The sequence below is a fragment of the Sceloporus occidentalis genome, unplaced genomic scaffold, assembly GCF_023333645.1.
Source record: "Sceloporus occidentalis isolate IW3139 unplaced genomic scaffold, rSceOcc1.0.p SCAF_48, whole genome shotgun sequence".
NCBI lineage: Eukaryota > Metazoa > Chordata > Lepidosauria > Squamata > Phrynosomatidae > Sceloporus > Sceloporus occidentalis.
In genome coordinates, this window is record NW_028317028.1 from 5510422 (window position 1) to 5524775 (window position 14354).

At 38.0% G+C, this 14354-nt stretch overlaps 1 protein-coding gene across 1 annotated transcript in view; it reads right to left on the reverse strand.

The window, feature by feature from the left end:
• The window catches only part of TMEM132D (transmembrane protein 132D), a 322790-nt gene that overhangs the window by 39705 nt on the left and 268731 nt on the right, over positions 1-14354 (reverse strand). The window lies entirely within an intron of this gene.

The window sequence follows — 14354 nt, forward strand, 5'->3', positions numbered from 1 at the left end:
TCCCCAAATGTCCCAATCATTTACAACACATAGGAAGATCATTTGAAAATGTTCTGTGGAATCTTGAATCTACATAACAAAGTTATTAGCTTTGTCATTAGAAGGATTTACCAGGTGTCTGCACTGGTAAAAAGGGATTTTAATGTGAGATAATGGTATTGTAGAGTAATGTTGCATAAAATATATGGTGTTTCTACATACATCTTACTCCAATTCTTAGCACCAAATGTATCATTATACTTAATTTAGACTCGAATAATCATTCAGGGAAAATTAATAGGATACAGTGTCTTAAGACATAGCATTATACTCCATATGCACTACAATGTACATCACACATTGGAAATTAGTGTTTTCAAAAGGTCCCATTAACAAAACTCCCATTACATGGCTTTTTATTGCATATTGCATTATATTTTTTTAACACAATCAGACGTAGTTCTGCTAATAAACCGTATCAGCAACAGGATATCTCATCACTAATGAGGAGCTTTGTTTTGATCATACTAATGTTGAGTCCATATCAGCTTCAACAGAACTTTGAAGACACATATTACCCCCCAAATTCAATCAAGCATTACCTATTTCATACACACATTGCAAACCTACCTTCTTACCTGATATATTCTCCCATATTCCCAATTGTCCTGGTTAGAATTCATGTCTGAATTTGGTTTGACCAGAGACTGGACTAAGAACCATGAAAGTCAGGTCAATTTATATGGGAATCCAGGGTATTTATAAACGTAAACAAAGAAGTCTTGCATAGTGTAAACTGTACCACGGCTGATTTATTTAATGAAGAAATGTCTAAAATATCATAGCGCCGCAATGTGTGCCTCCCCCACAAATACAAACAATCTATTTCACAGCCGGAAATGTATTCATTGCAGGTCAGCTCAACAGCTAAATAGCGTGATAAAGCTGCTTGCAAAGTATAAAGAATAATATATGGTAATATATACCTCACCACAGTCAACACAACTGTAATGACAACCTTTGGTGTTTCCAATACAAATATCCTTCAGTAACTCAGCCAAAGCCTTTAGAAGGATCTAGCAAGGCAAATCTATACAACGCCGTTTATAACTTTGCCTTAGCTAAACCCCATGGGTGATCTAGGCCTGAGGCAATCAACCAGTAGTTGTACAGCTCTTGCTCAATTAAAAACACAAAATGCTTTGCCAAACATAATTAAAATTGCAATCATCTTTATTGGTGAGACTTTTGTTGTAAATACAAGTAGCTTTTGTTATACATTTGTTAAAATATTTTAAAATACTTAAAGGATTTAAATGTATATCATTAATCTAAAAATGTGACAATAAAAACTGTATTTGTACTATGCTAATCCAACTGATTTTATATACCGTACTGATCACTAAATTGGCCTGGAAGAAATTCCATACGTTTTAAGTCAGTAATGCAGTATTATGTGGGATGAACCTACATATTTCATTTTAAAAGGACAAATTTTAATTTGTTAAGGGCATTTTATGCAGCACATATACAAGAATAACAACTTAATTGGCAACACATCAGAAATAAAACACCAAAATATACACATTTACTATGCTTTTGAGGTAATTATACCCTGCAGCATACAACTAGGGTGACTAAAACTATACAAAAGAATTTAACATTATTGCTATAGCTATAAAAGCTCATAAAACCCTAATTTGAAAAGGCTGTAATAGTACTGTTGTAACAATTGTAGTTTGGGATAGCTAGATGTGTAGGTGGGTAATGGTGGTGTCCCTTTTTGAGGGGTGGCATTGCTTCCAAAGCACAGCTGCCTGCAAATGGGGAAATACAGTTTGGGACATCAATCCAGTGCAGATATGCCCCCCTCAGATAGTAGGGATATTAGGCGTGATTCAGTAACCTCACTAAACCTTAACTGACCTCAAAAACACAGAAATTCAACAGCCTGGATAAACCTAATAGGATGAACGTACAACGGTTTTCTTTTACATACTAGCACTCACGATTATTGTCTGGAAAACCGGATGTATAATTTGTGTGGGTTTATCACAGGGGAGTCTAAAAGGGGAATCTGAATTAAACCAACATATAGCAAAAATGGCAAAGAAATGTACTGCAATTATGGCACAAAAAAACCTTGGTAGGGAAGGGGTTAAACGATTCAACAAGGTGTGCAGTTTGTGCGAGTGCCTAAAAATGGTAAATTTTTGCCTGTACATTTCAAACCATCAAACCCTTTGTCTAACCTCCATTAGCCGTACAAAACTAAATGTAAAGACTGTAAAAGAACAAATTACACTTCACACGCAGTCAGGCAAAGATAAACCTTACCAATGATATTTAGAACTTTCAAAGCTGACACATTATTTACCATAAAATATAAAATATATGTGTGGTAAATAGAATGATATAGGATGTGTTTTTTTTTTTTAGAGTACACCATGGATCATCTGTGGCAATAGTGTATTACAGTATTTTTTCTTTTGGAGGTTTCATACAATATCTAGCTTCCTAACATATGTATTTGAGGAAATGTGAAGTGAATAATGGTACAGAGAAATAATATTAATGTTTGCAGTGTTACAACTAATTAAAAATTCCTCTAGGGATATCCCCGCTGCTTCTGTTTAAAATTCAGTTAAGAATTAAAATTACAAATAGGTCATTAAGCCTTTGTGCATCATAAACTGGTGATCTACTGCACTGGCACCCAAAGGTTAAAAAAGTCAACCATCATATAAAGTGGTTTCTCCATTAAAACTCTCCTCGTGACTTTCAATGTTTCGAGGAAAAGGGCACAGAACCTAATAGCATTGATAATCTACGCTTAGCAAACAGACCCTTAGCGGTAATGGTGGCTGGCGGTGTGTGAGGTTCCAATCAAAAGCCAAACCAATGCTCTTATCAGGCACTGGATGTTCAACACATGATTATGGTAAAGTAATTGCTGAATATTTGCTGAAAAATATTTACCATATTTTTTTTTTCTAATTTCACACTTGCTGCATTCAGCAAGCCTTTTTATGTTTTTTTTCTCATGACAAATTTAGCCTCTAAAATGCTACAAAACTTTGATTTTAGTTTCTCAATCCAATTTTATTTGCACATAATCCCTCGGAGCCCTGTTGCATCACATGTGACCATTAATAATACTTAGCCTGACTCTCAATCGCTATTCTTTCATAGATTTCCTTTTGAGAAAAACTTTTTCTCTACCTTTCCAATCAGCTGATTTAAATAGCTTCTTTAAATAATGTATGTATGCACTTATTCCCAATCTTTTGGCAGCCCACCACACTGCATTCTCATTTTCTCTAACTAAACCTAAATCTAAAACTGTCATTTTACATTTATGAAGTAAAAAATGGACATAATTATTGTTTTATAACTCCTAGAATACATGGTATGCATTGACTAATTATACGTCTCTTCAGTTTTTCTGGGAGAGCATGCTAGCCGACATAAAATATTTCATAATCATAGTGCGGAGATAGTACAGGGCCATGTATCTTAGCGGCTGTTTCCAATGCTCCCATTTGTCTCCTACTATGATTCGCTATGTAAAACCTGTTTGTATTATCCAGCATTCTATAGTCTGTGTGCACAAAAACATATTATGGCAGCAGGTGCAAAACACAGAGAGACAGCAACATTAAACAGTAAAGATATATTGTATATATTTTATAATACTAAAAAAATATGTTTTATATTTTGCAAAAAACTTAATGGTGAACACAAAACTTAGACAGCTTATTATACCCTGAGATAATTGGTATTAGGGAGAAGAAGCATGAACCTTATGTCCAAGTCAATTAAGTAATAATCTTGGGGGTTTGGCAGACCAGCTGTGAACTAAATTAATTTCATTACATATAAAATGTAAAAATTACACTGAGCTTTCCCTAAATTTGTTTAAAATAATTTTCATTTTTTGTTCAATGGCTCTTTATGGACAATATGTATCATGGATATGCTTGATTGCACCTAAGAGAAGCACTGATGTATGGTTAAAGGCATTGTTTTACTCGAGATAGCAAAATATTTGGATTAGCAGAGCAAAATTATTGGCGGGAAAGAAATGAGAGAATGGAAAAGAAAAGAGAGAGAGGGTAAGGAAAGAGAGGAAAATAGCAAAAGGATTGAAAAAAAGGTAAAAAAAGAGGAAAAGAAGTAAGCAGTAAAGAGAATGGAAGAAAAGTGCATGTATACTACAATACTGTAGCTCATCCATCCGCTAGTGCATCAGTACGAGTATGCACATCACATCATCTGTTTTGCCCACGTATGCTGAACACCATCCCCCATGCACTCCACACTGCACTGATACAGAGAGTTAATTAAGAGGCCTTGGACTTATACCTCTTTTTTTCAGGACTGTCTAGGTGAAACAAAGAAAGTTGGGAAACCTAATCAAAGGACATTTTTATGCCTCCTAATTGTCACTTTGTAGAAGGACATCTATTGGTCCCTTTTTGTCCCTTTAATCTACAAGCAAAAAAATCTTTGTGGATATGACTATATGTGTACAGCCCTAAACATCTGTTAATGACAACAATTTCTATAAAGCAAGAGAGAATATATTTATCCATTAAAATGAAATGTGGCTGGGCTAGAAGTAGAGCCCAACAACATTGAAAAAAAGAGAGCTATTCCGCATAATGAGGAAGCCAAACAGGCAGAAAACAACACTTAAACCTCTGTGGAGTCAAGGGAAACCACCCACGACGACCTTGAAATGGTTTTTCCTCCCACCCAATTCGCCTCAGGGCAATATGGCGCAGGTTCTTGCCATTCTTGCCAATGAGGACTCCTTGGTCAGTGTTGACTTCTTATGAGCGGAACCAAAAGAAGACTGCAAAATGGCAATAACGATCTAGAGAGGTCTTAAAGCAGACCTACAACAGCTCAACAAACGGATGGCCTCCCTGGAAAAACAGAAAGTCAGATCCACAAATGTTACACAGAATTTAGAACCTGTCTGCAAAGCCAGGCTGAATTTGAGACGACAATCTTGAGTGTTAGAGGCAAGCAGTTGTTATAAGATAACCATAGAGTGACAAAGGGCAAATAATTAACAATGATCTGTAAACATTGTACCCTTTCTCACTCTATGGTTATCTTATGACAACTGCTTGCCTCTAACACTCAAGATTGTAGGCTTGTGAGCAGGGCCCACTTCACCTAATGTATCGGTTTGTCTTAGTCTGTCCATTCTAGTCTTGTCATACCCCTTGAATATATGTATTGTATTAAGCGCTGTGTAAATTGTTGGTGCTATATAAATAAAAGATGCTAATAATAATACTAAACATTGCATTTTACTTTTTAAAAATCAGCTCATTGACAGTCTTAAACTGGCCATGGATTTTCAGATATATGCTTACATTTCATTTTAGATTAAGATTATTTGTCTCAGTCTATTATTACTTTTTAGCAATCAATATATATAAAAACCAATTAGCTGCATCACAGCAAAGTTCTAGAACATTAGAGACATCAGCCTTTTGAGTCTATAGTTGAATAGAAATTTTCTATTTTATTGTGTACTGTGAAAACTAATTTTAGTCTTCATTATTCTTTATTTAATCAAAGTAATGCATTTTCCCCCAACTTTTTGTCACACTTTGCTATGCTCAAATGAAATCTGGAGCTGTTGGATTCTTTGCATTGTAGTTTCTGAGACAGCAGTGGGTAATTAGCTTCCCCTATTTACTGCGGCTCTGTAATGTGCAGATGTGTTTCATTTAATACTGTAGAGATTTTCACAGCATTTCTTTTTCCTAGAGGAGCCAGATCTCTGTGAATACTGCTCAAACTAATCAAATCTATTTACAGTGGAAAGCCAACAATAAAATGGCTCTGGTCCAAAGTACACAGAATGCAAACTGCAATCAGATTGAATATGATATTCATTTACGAATACATTGACAAATGTAAGATGGAATAATAATTATAGGGAAGGTACGGACAATATTTTTGTAACATCAATCATTTGGGCATTTATGGTAATTAAAGGCTTTTAATATCTTAAAGGAAAATATGAAGTCAATAAGTAGTGCTGAACCTTTGACTGGCAGAGTCATGGGGGATTAACTATAACAAGAGGTGGAAATGTATCCTGCAGCTCAATAGTGCTCTAAAAAACAGTACATATGTTCATTGAAGAGACCTTTAGTCATTAATTACTCTATTGGGTATCTTTGGGAACTTAATTAGGAACACCTAATATTAACCCTTTAATAGCCCATTCCTTAGATTTTATTTTAGTGATTCATTTATAGCGGCACCCACACAGTTCTAAAACCTTCCTTATTAAAGCCACTACTTGTAAGGATGTAAAAGTATTTGACAGGATGTTCAAATATATTATTAAATGAGAGGGGAATATGAAGAATTCTGAGAATTTGCCCATTCACCCTATGATTTGTATACAAACCCTGGGCGTTCTTGCGAAACATGTTCTTGTGGATGTGTGAATTTGGAACTTGGTACAGCTATGTAATGCAAGGGATAAAGTGCAAGACACAAATTCAGCATAGCCTGTAAAAAAGGGCGAGGAACATCATGCATTATAAAGCATTTAGTGGCAGCGGGATGGATGCGGAGGGTATCCTCATGTAGAATGGTAGACGTTGGAATTGTCATTCAGATAGAGCCACAAGGCAATTAATATACCGTATTTGCTCGATTATAAGACGAGGTTTTTTTCAGAGCAAATGCTCTGAAAATAGAGGTCTGATTATGAGACTAAAATCCAGATCCCCCGCACCGCTGCAGGGGACCTGGATCCTCCTGTCTCCCCCCCCCCCACACTTACCGGTGCTTCCTGCTGTATTGCCGGGGCAGCGGGTTGACGTCTACGCGATTAGCGTAGACAACGTCCGCTGCAGCCGGAAGGAGGTGTGGCTAGCAGCGGGGGTTGTCTGCGTCCGTCGCGGATACCTTCCCCAACTGTCAGAGATCAGAGTTCCCCGCACCGGTGCGGGGAACTCTGATCTCTGACAGCCGGGGAAGGTATGCGCGACGGACGCAGACAAACCCCCGCTGCCAACTCCACCTCCTTCCGGCTGCAGCGGAAGGAGACGTCAACCTGGTGCCCCGGCAATACAGCAGGAAATTGGAAGCACCGGTAAGTGTGCGTGTGTGTGTGTGCGTGTGTGTGCGTGCGTGCGTGTGTGTGTTAAATGGGGGCATAGGGCATTTCTGGAATGCCTTATACCCCTATATGCCACTCTGGCACTTAGGGGGGTTAAAAGGCATATTATGGGGCAGAGTGGCATATAGGGAGGTATAAGGCATTTCAGGAGGCAGAGTGGCGTTAAGGGGGCATTTAATAGAGCACTCTGCCTCCTGAAATGCCTTATACCTCCCTATATGCCACTCTGCCCCATAATATGCCTTTTAACCCCCTATATGCCAGAATGGCATATAGGGGTATAAGGCATTTCTGGAGGCAGAGTGCTCTATACAATGCTTTTTAACTCCCTTAATGCCACTCTGCCTCCTGGAATGCCTTATACCTCCCTATATGCCACTCTGCCCCATAATATGCATTTTAACCCCCTAAATGCCAGAATGGGATATAGGGGTATAAGGCATTTCTGGAGGCAGAGTGGCACATAGGGGGTCAAAAGGCATACCATGGGGCACAGTGGCATATAGAGGGTTAAAAGGCATATCATGGGCCACAGTGCCATATTGGTGTGGCAAGCATGGGGGGCAGATGTGTGTAACTGGGGGACAGGTTGGAACATACAAGGAAATAAAAACAAAAAAAATATTTTTCTCAATCATAGCTTTTATTTAAAAAAATAGTTTACATGAATTAACATTTACTGGTAAAACTTTTTTCCTTTAGGGTCGTCTTATATTCAGGCTTTTTCTTTTTTTTCTAAGTTAATATTCAGATTTTGGGGGGTCGTCTTATAATCAGGGTCGTCTTATAATCGAGCAAATACGGTATTAATAACATGGATGCAATGACACTGCAATGTGTCAGTGTCTAACCACAATAGTTATTTGTCTACCAGTCCTCTCACATGTATTTCAACAAGAATACAAGCATTATATCAGCTACCACGACAAGCTATGAGCTTAGATCTAGTATGCTTATATTTTCAAATCACTGTGGGTGGTGAAAACCCTGTAGTTTACCAGCTTTCTCCAATTAATCCTGGTTTTTGATGGGATCTACAGTGCAAAATGTTTAATCTTATTTCCAGTATTTTCTTATCATCTATGTTTGTGAAGCAATCATTTGTTGATTCATCTGTTTATTTCAGGGTTTGTTTCTAATACAAAATAAATTGTCTCAGTGATAGTCGGAAGTTTTGACTAATAAATCAAATCACATTAAAATGACATATGGCGAGTCATTATTATTTTTTCTCAAAATATTCATGCCTATACACTATGGGATTTCATAGAAAATGAAAATGAAAATAAAGCTGATGTTAATTTACATATTTTTATTGCATCTACATAAAGTTATAAAGGCACCATCAAGTTAGTGTATGCATGCTATTCCACTGGCACTTCCCCCACAAAATTAAACAGTGTCATTTAATCCATAGTGCCTTTTGGTTTCTACATTAATTTCCTGAGTTTGGTGCCCAAGGGATTCCAAAAGCATTGGAAATTAAGAGTTAATGTTCCCTACCATTAATTGTTCATTAGATTTATTCATTTACAATTGGTGGTGGTAGGATTTATAGGTGCTTCCACATATCAAAAATGTGAATTTGAAAAGCAATTTATAGTGGTTACCTTATTGTCATATTTTAAATCACCATATAAATCACCATAGTTCAGTAGCTGGTTTAAAAAGCAGTTACTTTTAAGGTATATTTGTCAGTGAGTCACCTGGAAGGCTTCACGTTATCAAACTCAATTTTGTTTTGAGCTAAGGTGATAACCTCTTGTGTAATGCACCCTAACTCCCTCTAGATTGTAAGCCACTTTGAGCAGGACCCTCCTCACCTGTTCCTGTAAGTCAAATTGTTATGTTATATACTAATTGTTATGTCCTGTCTACCCATTGTACAGAGCTATAATAATAGAAAAGGATCGTTTGACCCCAAAATCTGGCAATATAGGCTTGAGAATGTCAGACATCTCAGATTCAAAGTTCTGCTCTAGGAATTCCTAGGTAACAACCAACAATGATAATAAAGATGAGCACATGATGCCAAGAAGGAGGCCCTGGTTCTGCTTTAAAGACATGTTCTTCCAGGGATAGCCCAATAAGGCTTTATCTGGAAGAACATGGTTTTCAACCTTGCTTGACCCTGCTGAAAATCAAGCTCAGTGTTAATGGTTTAAGGCAAGGGATAGGGAAAGTGTCCATACAAGGACACCAATGTCTGTGGCAAGGTTTGTAAAGGTCCATATACCATCATTAAATGTCTACTACAGACCCCACGAAATGTCCATCACGAGCAATGTTGGTGTCTATCCCTGGTTTCAGAAGATACTGTACATAACTAAATGAATAAAAAAGAATGCTTTACCTGGTGACTGCATGCCGCTCTATAACCATTTTACTTTGGAAATGGTTTTCCATTATTGGCAGGTGTTGGCTTAAACCCATTAACAGGGGAGTACCTGTTTGGTCTCATGTCAAAAAATTCTGCAAAGAAATTAAACTAGCCTGGTTGCCAAAAAACCTCTCAGGTTTGTTCTGCAAAGATTTAAAATGCAATAAATTGTGCACAGAAGATGGAATGTTATTGTATGTCCATGATTTCCAGCAAGTTTTGAGACCTTTAGGTAAATTTAGTGGTGTTATTCAATAAACAGGTAACATCAGAAGCCAAGGTGGCTATTACTTATCTAGATTTTGTGATTAAATATCCCACATAACGTCTAATGTTTAGTAGAGAATGAGACACTAAGAAGTCACGGGCTGAAACTATAGCGTGTGAATAGTTGCAATGTACAGTAAGTGTAATAATTGAATATTATTATATAGTAAATCGAATGCAATTACTGATGTTATGCGGACACCGCTAGTTATTGCATTCCACGCTATTATTTGCATCACCCTGGTCCCTTCGCCTTAACTATGCCCATTGTTTCTTTTTACAAAAGGCATCATATTCATTGCATTCACATGTCCTCTTGTTAGTTTCAAACATTGCTCACTTTTAGAGTCTTCAAAAATCCTCTACATGATTAGAATAAAAAAAAATCGTACTTACATTGTTCGAGCTAGAAGTGATATCTGGTTTTCACTTTCAGTCTTAAAAATTGAACATATACCCACCGCAAATTCCTTGTAAGTTTGTGAGCGGTACAGAAAAAGTCTTTAGTTATACGTATGTGCTTGAATTTTGGTAGCACATATCACAGTATAAATTTAGAATACTGCTCCACATGACGCCACAGAGATGTTATCCTTGAGAAACAAGGATGATAAGTAACACGTATAGTCATAAATAAACTTTCAATACTTAAAGATAAAGCAGCTCCTGACTATACAGTTGCATCCAAATCACACTCAGCCTGTCCATAATTGTAAAATTGCAATGCAGTGTACTTCTGTTATTTCTACTCAATCACTGTTGACTGGCACTTGAACAAAGAGAGGCTCAGCCAAGTAACTAACTGGTACCATGGATTACCAGGCATTTCTTAGAGGACTGGTGGTCATGACCATCTTTAAATGTAAAAAGGCCAGGGACATGTTCTCCTCATGGAGCACCCCAGCACAATCGCACGTGAGTGGAAGTAGAGGTATGACCTTTCCCTTAATGTTTCCTCTGCATTCTGTGTGCCACCCACTCAGTCCCAGCCTGGGCACCCATGTGTATTATAATACTGCCTATATAACATATTAAATATAATATGGTATATATACACCAATCAGCCAAAACATTATGACCCCTGACAGGTGAAGTGAATAACACTGATAATCTTGTTATCTTGGCACCTGTCAGAGTGGGAGGGGGGGTATATTAGGCAGCAAGTGAACATTTTGTCCTCAAAGTTGATGTGTTAGAAGCAGGAAAAATGGCAAGCCAAAGGATCTGATATTGACAAGGGTCAATTGTGATGGCTAGAACGGCTAGGCAATAGGATCTCCAAAACTGCAGCTCTTGTAGGGTGTTCCCGGTCTGCAGTGGTTAGTACATATCAAAAGTGGTCCAGGGAAAAGCATTGAACTGGCAACAGGGTCATGGGCAGCCAAGGCTCATTGATGCACCCGGGGGGGGCGAAGGCTGGCCCATGTGGTCAAATCCAACAGACGAGCTACTGTAGCTCAGATTGCTGAAAAAGTTAACACTGGTTCCAATAGAAAGGTGTCAGAATACACAGTGCATCCCAGTTTGTTGCGGATGTGTAAAAGATTCTAATACATTTTCTAACCTCAATTAAGAAATGGACCATATATAATTATTGGTATAGGCAGTAGTCAAAGATATGTAATCATTGTTCATAAATAAATGATTATTAAGATATATTAATATGTTTCAATAATAAGCTTCAAGGTTTCCTTGACCTTAAAATATAGAATGAAGGATTTGCTGAACAGGCATTCTATAGATAGGATAGTAACTTGCTAATGCATGGTATAGTTGTAACTGTAAAAGGGCATTACAATATACGTACAGTGACCACCTAAAATAGGGTTTCGACATGTAAAGATCTTAGTGAGCATGTTTACCCAATTAGGTGAAGACCAATAGACTGACAAGACTGATATCATTATTCAAACCGTGTATATAAGTTAAGCCTTGGAGAAGCATGGGAGGAGAGGTAGAGGGGAGATGTACTTGCCATCCACGGACTCTTCACGTCCCAACACTCCCTCCCTCCATCCTCAGGAATGCATAGGACAGATGTCATGAACTAAATTCCTCTCGAAGGTTTTGTAAGACTTGTTTCGTATTATTTTTGTTGTCTTCTTTTTATATTCTTCTTCTATTTTTGTTCGTATTAAATGTTTTGCCTTTGTTTGCATCTAAGTGACTCTGCCTATTTTTGACGCACATATATTTATATGTGATCCAATTATTTGAAGTTTGTATTGGCCCTATATTTTATTACAGGATGGGGCTGCCTAACTGCAAACCAGTCAGGGTGCCCATGCTGACCCATGTACACTGCCGAAAATGTTTACAATGGGCACGTGGGCATAAGAACTGGACCGCGGAGCAATGGAAGAAGGTGGCCTGGTCTGATGAATCACATTTTACATTACATGGATGGCCGGGTGCATGTGCGCCGCTTACCTGGAGAACACATGGCACCAGGATGCATCAATGGAGGCCCTACCTCGCAACTTACAGGACTTAAAGGGCCTGCTGCTAACGTTTTGGTAACATGCACTGCATGCCCTCATGTATAACAGGTAAGAACACAAAAACGCATCTAAGCACATAAAAAACTATAAATCTGACACAGACCTCTACATCAAAGCTTCCAGTCTTACATTTGCGGCACAGGCAGTGTATCAAGAGTCAGACCATTCAGACTGCTGGTGGTGTACTTCATTAATTTCTTAATCAATATGGCTATATTTTGAAATTAAAAAAAAAAGTTAACCTAGGACAGAATTTGGTCTAGGATTAGTCTTTTGACCAGGAGAAAAAGATTCCTAGAGAGTACCCTTCATGAGCACCCACGCCAACTTGGCTCACTAAGCAGCTCCTCAGGTTGCTTTTATAGTAGAGCTAGCCCTGGACCCAGAATCATCATTTAAACTTAACAGGTAAGAACTAAGACATATGTCTTGCATGCATTTGTAATAGAAATGATAAGAAATTGGTCTGTTAATTTGAAAGCAGTTGTTTAAAATTCATAAAAATATTAATATGGTCACATTATAAGTTTAATAAAATATATGAAATTTACCCTTCATAAAGCATAGTGAGCCATGTGTAACATCGAGGTTAGTATATTCTAGAGAAGTAAGGGACATATTTCATGTTTACCTAGTTGTAACTTAAGCAACACTCTGGGTTTTTAATGACTTACGAGATCCTCACCTTCTCAAATAAAATAGACTATTTCATATTGCTATGATTAAGATACACACATACACACATATAACTCTCTCTCCCTCTCTCTGTCTTTTATATCTATTTATGGAACACACATTAAACATTCACAGTGCTGGTGACAAAAGTAAGCGAATCCTTGGAGTTAATAACTGGCCAAACCTCCTTTGGCAGCAATAACTCAAACAAGTACTGCAGATCAGACCTGCGTAACTTTCAGGGAGAATTTTGGAGCATTCTTTCCTATACAACTGCTTAAGCTTAGCCATATTCCTAAGGTATATGGTGTGAATGGCTCTCTCAAGGTCATTTATTGTGCAGTTGTCAATGAAATTCAACACCTCTATATGAGTTTTATTGATTACTTAAGAAAATAAGCAGATATAAAGTTGGATAACAGAAATAGTCACAGTGTGAAAGTGAACAGGGTGACCAGTGCTGAGGTTTTCCACCATAAAAACACAAATCTGTAATGGTGGAAAATTGTGTTGTGACTATTAAGAGGTCAGACAAGCTAATTTGTAGCTCATCTGGCAACAACCAGTTATGTTGATAAATCATAGGAAACGGGCTGCCCAGCTGTCGTGGTGCATATTAGTTCCAAGTAGGGTTGCCACCTTTTTCCCAATAAATCAGGATGGTGAGGGCAGAGGATGGAGCCATAATGTAATGCGTTAGAAGTAATGAAGGTTTACCTGGAAGACTGGAGCACTGTCTGGAAACTTCAGTAGACCCCACGTTCCCCTCCTTTGACCTTGACAGCATCTGAATATGCACTTGCGTATTCTGCCAGCTTGCCACCACCAGTATTTTCTCTTACACTCATCTTTTTTTATGCTGGCAAAGATGGCTCAGACAAGCCATTTCGTGGCGCAGCCGTCATGGGGACATAGCTAGAGACTAGCAACACCTCTACCAGTGAAGGCTAGGGTAAACACATTTTATTTCTGCCATTCAGACAACACAGTATGAAACTGAAGAAACACCAGGAGTATATTATACTGTATATATAAGACTTGTGGATGGGGCCCAAGTAATTTCAAGGTCACTTACCTTCAACAGCCATTTTACGGTCTCCTCTGATCTCTCTCTCTGCAGAAACAGAGACCATGCTGACAAGAGAGATGGGGGAAGAGAGTAAGTAGAGGGGAGGAGGAAGGTCAGTATGTCCTGCTGCGGAGGAAAAAATGACAGCAGAAAGTGGAGGGGGTGTAGTATACTCAGTGCCTGCAATAGAAGCTGCCCTAAATTATAATATTGTAATGGACAAACTTGAGATTCCTCTAGTGTTGTGAGCTCTCTGCCTTTTCTCTGTGAGCTGTGGGTGATTGCTTGATGCTCCATCTTGCTCTGGCCTATATAAGCCTG